An 11,275-nucleotide genomic window follows, 5' to 3' on the forward strand; every position below is an offset into this window, starting at 1 on the left:
TAAAAGGACTTTGTAACATCAGAGTTAACCAGTTTGTTAGTTTAAATCAGTACTTTGTACATAATAGATATTTACGAATTGACTGAAATGAATTTTAAATGAATTCATACACTTTTTTAATGTCAGTTTTAATGTAAGCAGAAGATCCCACTTTTATCTCCTTATTGACTGTGTGACTTTGAGCAAGTTACTTAAAACTCTCTTTGTGCCTTAATTTCTTTACCTGTAAAATGGGAATGATAATAATAGGACCTATAGTTGTCATGAAGAATAGGCGAAGTAATACATACACAGCTTTTGAGACTCTGGCCCAAGGGAAATGCTCAGTTTATGTCAGCTATTACTGCATGAAACCAATTCTGACTCTGGAAAGTGGTTAAGATGTTACATACAAATTATAGTCCCTCTCCTGTAAGAGCCTCACCTTTTTGCAATGCCCCAGTTATGTTAGGCAGTACATATATTTCCATAGTTGAAAATTAAACATTTAAAAGATGCAGTTGTTTAGGTCAAGAATTGTTTGGTTGCAAGAATCAGAGATCTACTGTAGTTTGTAAAAGGGGAATTGTTAAAAAGGATCAGAAATCTGGAGTTTGATTGCAAGAAATATAGATGTTGTGGATATTGTGTTACTAGACAGTCCCCAGCAGGTCTTCTCTTTCTCTGTGTCTTCAGCTGCCTCTGGCTATTTCTAATCTAGTTCTGCCTGTCCCCTATCCTTCTTGTTTTCTGTTCTCCCCTCCATTTCCTTCCGTCTCCCTCTTCCTCATTCCTTTTCTCTTACCCATAATCATCAGTGCATCTGCTTTATTCTCTGTCATCTGGAGGCCTCATTTTGGCTTGCTCACATGGGATGATATGTTAGTACTGTCTTCATTAATCTTAGCTTGTTCATGCCTTTGAGCTGCCATGGTGCAAACTCTAAACCCAACTCTGTAGAACCTTACAGCTCCATTGACCCCTGCTTACTTGTCTTTGTAACTCTCAGTTCACGTCCTTCAGAGACTGACTCTTACTCAGTGTGCTCAGGGGTCTTGATCAGTTACAGCCAGGGTGATGGGGTAGGTCCTCTTCACAGGAATTTGCAGTGTACACACAACCTTGCACAACCATTTGTGGAAGCCTTGAAAACGGTGTCACCTGGTAAAAAAAAATGGAGGTTTTGGAATCATTCCCAACAAGTGGATGTAGATTGGGTCAGTCCCACTAATGGCTAACCACTATATTTCTCTGCAGAGCAAACTCATCCTTCAAGATAGTCTTGCCTAATGTGATCCAGTATTGTAGGTACAGCTTAATGCCTGCTCCTCAGTCTCCATCTGCCCTTGTAAAAAAATCATCCTTTTATTGGCACATTATAATACCAACAATATGATAGGAAAAATATCAATAAAAATGGTAATTAGGAAAAGAGGTTGACTTAGAGGTGGGGAAGACACCTAGAAAACAAGATCATACACTGGTCACTAGTCTGCCCCTAAATAAATCCCTTGAGTCTGTTTCTTGACTCCCTTGGCAGTAGAATAAGTTCCTAAGTCATGTCTGATAGTCCTAGGATCTGGCCATTAGGAGAATTTCGCTTTTTCCACTGTCCTTCATGCCTGCTCTTCTGAAGGACATTACAGAGTCCTCCTCTCTCCACTTTAGCTGTCTGGTGTCAGCATCCTCTTCTACTTGAATTGGAGCCTCCAAAAGAAGCCAGGACTTAACACCATGTTGGATGAGTTGGTTTAGGGTAAGGTTCTGATGATCACTACTCCAGAATTTTAGTGGGCTTTCACTCACTCTGGAGTACATCATTAAACTAAAAGGCAGATGCCAGGAATTTCTGTAGGCGTAAGCTTGCTCCTTTAATTACCAGGCTATCTAGTGACCATTACTCCAGGATTTTTGTTACTTAGCTGCTAGACCCATTGTTCTTAATGGTTCTGCCCTTGATAATAAAGGAGAAAAGTGACTGAAAAGAGGTCTGCATGAGAGGAAGCACTTCTTTCCTAACCTGCCTCCAACAATCCCTCCCCTCCACAGGTTACACATTCCAAGCTAGGGAAATGTTTTACTAGGGGTTGGGAGTGATTTTTTTTTTTGGAAGGTCAGGGGGGGTAGGTGGGCAGTGATAAGCATCAACATGTTTTTCCTGTGGAAAAGGACTGGACTTCCTAAACTATTCTCGGAGCTGCTAAAATATTCTTTCAATTGTTAGGCTTTTCCAAATTCATGAATGATACCTGGACCTGATCTTACACAATCTGAGCAGAAAAGAATGTCCTTTATAGAACACGGATATGTAATTTCCTGCTTTTCTCTATCTGCTTTTAGCCAAACTCATATAGAAAATGCTCTTTGCCCCTGAAATTTAATTACACAGGGAATTAATGATACATTGTGGTTTCAACATGTGTCAACTTTAAAATTTTAGACTTTGCCTTTAATGACATGTGGTTTGGGTTCCAAGAGCTTTAGGCAATTGTTTAATGAGGTATTTTGCCATCTCTTACCTTGGTGCTACCAGTTTTCCATGGAATAGCAAACCCTCTCACCCCTGCTTTTGCCCATCCCTCTGCCTTGATGCCACAGCTAGTTCCACATTTTCACTCAGTCTGTTGCTACAATCCCATTCCTGGCACTAATTTCTGTTTTAGGGATTTGTCATTTTCAAGAAACAGAAACCCAATTCTAACTTAAGGGGGCGGGGGTAGGGGCAGAGTGTTTTATAAAGAATGTGAGTTACTCAAATTGCAGGAGGTTCAGCTATGTTTTGTCACCCTCTCCGCCTCACTGGGCCATGCCGTCTGCATCCTGCACAGCGGCTTCCCTCCATGTGGAGCTCTGTGTCTCTGAAGGTGTCTTCCCTGCTTTGCAATTTGTCTTCCTTGAGACTTGAAACTTAAGGCTCCATGGTGCTGCTAGCTCTGACCTAGCCCTTTGGCTCCAGTGTCCCATGTTTTTCTTACGGTTCAAAATCTGGAAAAACAAGAAGTCATATTCTCAATTTGGATCATGTATCCACCTCTGGACCAATTATCTATGGCTTGAATGTTAGGATCTCCAAGAATAAAAAGAACCACACTTGCCAGTTCTGTGAAGAACGACGAGCACTTCCAACAAAGAAAGCATGGGCTGGGAATGCTGCCTCTATGATCTAGACTGATGAACAGCTGGACTTCATAAAGTTTTTAGTTCTCTAAGAAATGCCTTTTTTTCACTGTGACCTTAACTGAAAATGTATTATGATCCTTTAATCCCAGAGATACACATCTGGGTTTCTGGGGCAAAATTTAAGTTTTGGGTTTCTTTTTGAGCAGTTCTATTTATATAGATTGCTATTTCATGACTTGTAGTCTTTCTTACATTCTCCAAGGGATAGAGAGGAAATTTACTTTTTAAAAATAGACTGAAACTCACAATATCTTCCAATTTCCATATAGGTCCATTGGAACCTTTTATAATTCTATAAGATACATTATGAGATACCAGTGATTTAATTTTTCCTACATCTTTTGAAATATTTTGCTATTTCATCATCCAAGGAATTATTTAATCACTATCAATTATTTCCAACTATGCTTAAAAATCTAAAATAATAAGGAAATGGAACAATGATGGAATCACCTAGAATGTAAGAGTGATCACTATTACATCATCCTTCAGTTTTCATACAGCTGCTCAAAGTATTGCATCATCTTTCAAAAAGTCTGGAGAGACACCACCTTTAGAGTCTTTTTCTTTTTAAGGCTTTCAATGAATACAGTTGAGAGTATAGAATTTTTAATTTTGACCATAATGGCAAGTAGAAGAAAATTAACAGATTTTCACAGCTGTTAAAGGAATCAGAAGGAATGCAAAGAGACAGAGGGCAGTATTCCAGATCCTACTGATGTTGGTGCAACAGACCATGTAAGCAAAGTCTCAGATGCTTATTCCAAATGAGTTTTCTCAAACTCAAGCATGGATGAGTAAACCATATACTTCTAAGGACAAGAAGAAAATATGGTATTCTGATGCACCTACTCAACAAGAGGGGCTTCATGGTGGAATATTTTACCATCTAATTTTGCTAAACAGATAGTGTTGGCAGTATTCTCTCACTTTTTATGAAGCTTATCCACCAAAATTTACTTGATATAGTTCCTAAGTTGAAAAACACTGAAGATAGCTTTGTACACAAAGGTGACTGAAAGGAAATAAATGATGTAGAAATGAAAAAAATTATTGGATGGGTTGTTTTAACTGGTGCTTATAAATCTAAAAATTAAAGTATTTTCCAGTAATCACCATCGTTCTTCAACAAAATCATGTCATTGAAGTTCTTTAAAGTACTGCATTTGACAATGCAAATGCAAGAAGAACCAGAAGTTAAACAATAAGCCAGAACCAAATAGAAATGTATTTGCAATCTGGAGTTACTACTTACAAGATGGATATGTCGCAAGTTCACGCATGTCAGGTGATGAGCAGTTAGTTACATTCAATCAACATTGCCCATTTTAAGTATTTATCCTTAAAAAGCAAAAAGAAAACAAAAGAAAAAAGTTTTTACTTAAATTTTTAGTAAAGTTTTATAAGCTATCCCTTTATATTTCTGTAAATTATTCATAAAATGACTAAAATGTATATTTTAAAAATTTCAAGATTCATTAGATCCAGAAGGTAAATAGTGATGATTGTTTTTCCTGGTATACTGAGAGTTAAAATGCATTTTTTAATTCTGCAGATCTCTGTAAAATTCATATGCTTAACAATATTTTGTAAATATTAAGTAAAAAAAAATTATCATATATTTAGGCATAAAACTTAGGATGAAATCACTTCCAAAGATTTATTTTTAAAAAGTGATTCCAAGAAATTTAAAAACATGTATCACTGTCCCCACACATTTTCTCTAGGAAACTTCAGTCAAGAGGATGAATAAAACTTTGAGAAAACCCTTGGATTGCAAATGTTCACATGCTTCTGCTTTTTAAAAAAAGTAAACATTTAAGTAGCTGGCAAACTGTTTTCTCTGTGTAAAACAAGCCATCCTTCTAGGACAAAATATTTTAAATATTCTTATTTCTTCTAAGTTGCGGTTGTGATAAGCATGCCTCAGCAACTTATTCTAAGAACTATTTTCTTGTTTTTAAATGGTCTTTACAGGATGACTTACCTACACTGCTATAAATCAGGAAACTTTTTTTTCAAGTTATCTTAAAATCAAAAGTTTGAATATTGATGTAACTTTAGATTATCAAAGAGATTGTTAATAGATTTTTGCCATTCTAGAATTGTAGTATTAGCCCTTTTTTAAAAAGCATGAACTATTTCAAACATTCAGAAAAGCATGGACAATAATATATCACACAACTATCCAACTTTAACAGATGCTAACATTTGCCATATTTACTTCAAGTTTTTAGTTTTAAAGAAATAGGCCAAGTACAGATATAGTGAAAATCAGCTGTTCCCCTCACATCACTCTCTCCAGAGAACCACAATCCTGACGTTTGTATACATCTTTCTCATGCATTTTTTAAGTTTTTAACATGTTAATTGTAACATACTTGAAACTTGCTACTTTTCACTGAACATTGTCCTCGACTTTCACTCATATTAAGTTTAGATCTATGTTACCTCTTTTAATTGCTATTTAATATTTCAAATGTATGAATAAATTAGAGTTTATTTGTTCGTTTCCCAACTGAGGGACTCCTAAATTGTTTCTACTCTTTTCATTTCTTGGATGGCACCCTGAACTATATGCGGTATCCTCTGGAGTGGGATGCTTTCCAAGCACATAGCTTCCAACCTCGAAAGACAAACGACTCCAGCTTATGAATAAATGAAAATATGTCTTCTTTTAAATCTTACCTTATCCAACCTACCCCCAGCCTGTAGGTCACTGAAATCTAAGGACCTTAGATATATTAGGTTCAAAATGTTCCTCTTCCAAATGTTCCTATCACTTTCCTCTATTAGGAATTGCTACATATTCCATATAAACTCCGAATTCAGCAAGCCTGGGCCTGGACATTTATGTTCGGATTCTGAAAGAGTTAAAAGTCAAAAAAGAACAAGATTACCTAGAATTGAACCCCCAAAGACAAATTTTAGAACAATCTTGCTAGAAGAGGCCTTGTGTAGGAAAAACGATTCTTCCCCTTTTAATCTGTCACCTTCTCACCCCTTCTTTCAAAAGTGATAGATAGATAGGTGATAGGAAACCAAACAAAGCAACAGGTTCAAAGAAACATATTTTCTAACTAAAACTAGAAGGAAGGAGCAAAAAGTTCCTTAGGAGAATTGTGACAAGCCATTTTACTTTGGAAATGCTGATCCAAATGGAGATTATGGACACAAGACTTACATCTCCTGCCTGGACCAGACTCCTCTCAGTGGCTCACCTGCAGTTGAGGCCTGATGTCCTGAGCGCACCAACTCAGCACTTCCAAAGCTACACTGATCTCATCCTCTCACCCGTTAGTCACATCTTTCCCATCTCAAAGGATGGCAACTCCTTTCTTTCCAGGACCCCAGATCAAAAGCCACCTTTAACTCGAATCTTTAATTCTTATCTTTCTTTCATACATCACATTTGGTTTATCAGAAAATTCTGTTGTCTCTTCAAAATATATTCAAAATCTAACCATTTCTCTTCACTTCGCTACTACCACCTCAGTCTGAGCCACCATCACACTTACCCCCTAGGTCACCACAAAATACCCCTTGGGCCTCTGTCTCCACCTCTGCCCTTGCCCCTCTATTCTCTATCTTCAACACAGCAGCCAGACTGATCCCTTAAAATTGGGTCAGTTCAGGGTCCTTCTGTGCTGAAAACCCTGCGGTGGATTCTTAGCTCACTCAAGACAAAAAACAAAATTCCCCTGAAGACCTGTAGGGCCCTACATGATCAGCCTACCGCCCCCTTTCTTCTCTGACAAATCTTTACTCCTCAGCTCCGATCGTACAGCCATACCCATAACCCATTTCTCACAGCTTCCCTGTGGCCGGCAGTGTACCCACCATACTCCCGCTGCTGGGCCTGGAACACCTCCCCTAGATTTCTGTCCCACAGCCCCTACATATCTTTGCTCAAATCTCACTTTCAATGTGGTGTGGATGCCAGAAATAAGCCACCAGCTAAATATATATTTCAAATAAGCAATGAGTAGCATCTTAGTGTAAGTCTGTCCCAAATACTGTGTGGGACACACCTATTTAAAATTGTATTATGTTTCAAACTCACATTTATCTGGGTGTCCTATTATTTTGTTTTTGTTTCTTTTTCTCTAATAAATCTGGCAACTACATCCTGCCTTTCCTTTACCCCAACTCCAAATTCCCCTCACCTGCTCTGTTTTTTTCCTTTACTCATAACACTCAGTTTTTCCTAACAACAATGTAAATTGCTTAAATATCAATTTATTGTCTATCTCCCTCCTCTGGAAAAATCTCATGTGAGCAGTTCCAGCATAAAAGCAAGATTTAATTTGTGATCAAAGAAGTTTATTTTTCAGCATGCTTCTTTTCTACTGTTCTAAAGAGTTGAAAAGTTTTTCATGAAAACACTTGGAAAAACATAAGGCTCTTCTCTCTCTCCATCCTTACTATTCTTTACACTCTGAAACATAAGCACATATGGTAGTATAACTGATTGCCACTTAAAGCTAACCATTTGGAGTAAACTGTGGGAAAAAAAATTTGTCTTCCAATAAATACACCAGACTCATAACAAAAAAGAAAATTACCATGAAAGAAAAAATTACCTTAAAAAAAATTCAAACACTGATTGAATTTTCCAATTATGTCCTTTCTTTGATAGTAGCCAAACACAGATATATACTTAAAATTAATAAATGCACTTTTTTCTGCAGCAAGATAGCCATCTGTTGAATTCTATAGTTCAATAAAAGCTATTGAATATGTAACCACTCTGATCTTTGTTGATTCATTTGTTTATTTACTCATTCAACAACTTGTCATTGTTAGCTGCCAGCACCCAGGAGCACTCAGGCCTTCGGGGAGAGTGGGAGGACCTTCAGGAGGGAAGAAGGGTCCAAGTCCCAGGGGTTGGTAAGTCGGCTGAAGGAGTAGTGAGAGGAGCAGTGGATGCCCCGGTCAGACTCATACTTCAGAAAAATCATTCTGCTTCTGGCTACAGTGTGGCAAAGACTTTATTCTGCTTAGGGACACTACTTAACCTATGAACCTCAAAAGTAAAAATTTCAAGGAAGGGCCCCTTTGAAGAAACCACAGCAGATCTGTTTTAAATAATTTTTTGTGGTCTGTTTATAGTTTTAAAAGTTATATGTATAGCAAACATCTGCTATTTTATTCAATTCTGTGAATTTCTACTAACAAGCAAGGGTTTGAAATGGAGAAAAAGGAAGCGCTAGCAAGAACTAACAACTGTGAGTACTTAACTCAAACCGGACAATGCATGAAGGCCTTCCTAAGCATTATCTCATTTAATCCTTATAATAAACTAAGAGATTACTGGACTGTTAACCTTATTTGCAGAAGGGATTTGAGTCGCAAGGGTGAGTCCTGCCCTCCGTAGCAGGGATGGTTGGTTAATCTGCCCTCAGTCTCTCTGAAGCCCATGCTTCTACCTCTATAAAAAGCTGCAGATTCATTTACAATACAGCTAAGTTAGGCAAGCAGATGGCTGTGGGAAAAACTGAAGTAACCTTGAATAAAAACAGAATAAAGGGAGAAAAAGATCAGCTGAGCAAAGGCCGAAAATAAACTGGAAAAATAAAATTATGAGGAATTACCCTTTTGTAAGAGGGGAGAAAAGGCAATTGCTTCTCAAATGAAGAGAAATGGAGCTACAGAGATTATCAGCTTTGAAATTTTTGGAATACCAAAAATATACCCATAAACATAGTTTGTAATGAACTACAGAACTCAAGAAATGGCCTTCTTACTGAGGCACTGATATTAAAGATGAAATGCTACAGAAAAAAAACACACTTACTTATGTAATACAACCCCTCTCACCTAGCCTGGCAGTTGTCATTGGCCTGGTCAGCACTCACATCCTTTGGAAGCCAGCTGTTTTCAGTAGACTTGGCTGCCTGGCAGGATAATGTTCCTTTCTACAGGGAACAGTCTCCTTTCCCCAAAAGGAACTTTCATCCAGGTTTGTGCCAAAAATTTTTAAATACAGACTCTCTTTGGAGGGAGATCCAGTCACTTCAAAGGATCATTTCATGCCCCTTTAACGACAAAGACTAATCTGGGGCCAGTTGGGCAGCCAATGGCCACCCACATATTGAGATTTGAGGAGCACAGGAAATGTCTGCTTCCAAAACCATCCTCCCCTACTACCAGGTAGAGATCTTGAATAATGTGCAAGGTTGAGTCATTACCCTCTCACCTCATTAACTGGCAGATCACCTACCAAAAACTCCAGAAAAAGGAAAAACAGATTTGGTGAGCTTTAACATGGTGGGTGTGAGGGGAGAATGCTGGCCCAGAGTAACCTGTCTCAAAGAGAAGGCCAGCTAGCCAGGACACAACTGAATCTACTTAGGTAAAGAGGACAGGGGCTGTATATCCCACAAACAGTGGAATGTTGTCTACACAGTCATTGCTCAGTAGTTCTTGAATCACTGTTGAGGTGGTATGGTAAGTAGAGAATTGGGGTTGGCTCCCAAACTAGTGCTTATTTAACAAGCTTCCCACTAGCTATATCTGAACAGGCAGATGACTGCTCAATTGAGCAAAGTAATGGTGAAGTGAAATTTATATACATATATGTAATCTCCATGGGGCATGGTGTGAGCCATGTGTAAGCTTTCCTTTGTTTAAAAAAAAAAAAAAGGCCCAAAATGGAGTCAGTAGTGCTAAGCCCCTTGATACATTACATAAGTGCAGTATTAGCCCCTCCCAGGAATGAATTTCCTGGTCAGCACTGAAGTAATCCACCTGTCAGATGCCTCTCTTCTCCTAAAAGAAGGTGATCTTGCTTGAATCAATGCACACTTTACCCACTCCTGTTCATAAAAGCCTTCCACTTTGTATGGCTTCTCAGGGCAACTTTCTATTTGCTAGATGGGATGCTGCCCAATTCAAGAACTGCTGAATAAAACCAATTAGATCTTCAAATTTACTCTGTTGAATTTTGTTTTTTAACACTCTTTTAAATATGGGTTATTGTTTTTGTGCCTTTCTACTTAATATTAACAAAGCCAGAAGAAAAAACATGGAAGAGAAGGAGGAGGAGAAAGGCAAGACCAAACTTCGTAATTCTCTTAGCTCCTGTCTGGAAGAGCCGATTTGGGACTTGTAGACAGCATCACTTGGGCAGGCAGGTCATCTGTAAACAGTACACCTTTGTCCCCGTGGCAGCTTTTATTGAGGAATATATTTTTTTCTACGAGACTAAAGTCTAACTGGCATTAGCTCCCTAGAATTAGACCTGGGGGTAGGGGAATGTGGTAGGGGGTTTCATTGAAAATTCTGATTCAGTAAACCAGCAGCCAGTACACTGAATGAGAACAGGAGGGGAGAGAAACATCCCACTGCCAGAGCATTTTGCAGATAATTAAAGCAAAGACTTCAACTCGCAGCAGGACAATTTTAACATACCTGACACAGGGCTTGACTACAGCTCTCTCAACATCTCTTCCAGTGCAGTTATGCTATTAGCTTTCAGAATTATCCTATGTGGGGGAAAACACTTTTCTTTGAGCTATTCCATTTTTCAATTACTAAAGAGCTTTGAGTTTAAAAGTTCACCAAGAACCCCATCATGCTGCCATCTCAGACATACCCCTTGTCTAATGGGTAGTAACTCTTTCAGACACTAACGTCCACATTACTCAAACATCCAGCTGCCCTATTTCACACTTGGAATAGGTTATGCAATAAACCTATTTGATCTTTTCATTATTGTCTGCCTCAGGAAGGTATGCAGGTTTTTCTTCTTTGCTATAGGAACAGATTTCTTCTTTCCAGTGTAGGAAGTGATTCACCTCTAGGAGGCTAATTTCTTATAGTTGAGTGCAGGATCTTAATAAATAAACCAAAAAGTGAAGTGGTATTTTGAACAGCCCTCACACCAGCAGGAAGAATCACTGAATGAGGAACCGTGGAAAACTGTTCACTACATACCCATTTATTCCAAAATATTATTTGGATCAGCACTGGATATTTTTTAATAAATTATAAGTGATTCTTTTTCTGTACTAATTAAGAACATACACGACTCAAGCGTTTTAACTCCCCCAGTGCCATACTTAAGTCCTCTGGATTAATCCCGATGCATGAAGAGCTTTGAAAACATAACAAT

Source organism: Manis pentadactyla, chromosome 11 (genome assembly GCF_030020395.1).
Source record: "Manis pentadactyla isolate mManPen7 chromosome 11, mManPen7.hap1, whole genome shotgun sequence".
NCBI classification, from domain to species: Eukaryota; Metazoa; Chordata; class Mammalia; order Pholidota; family Manidae; genus Manis; species Manis pentadactyla.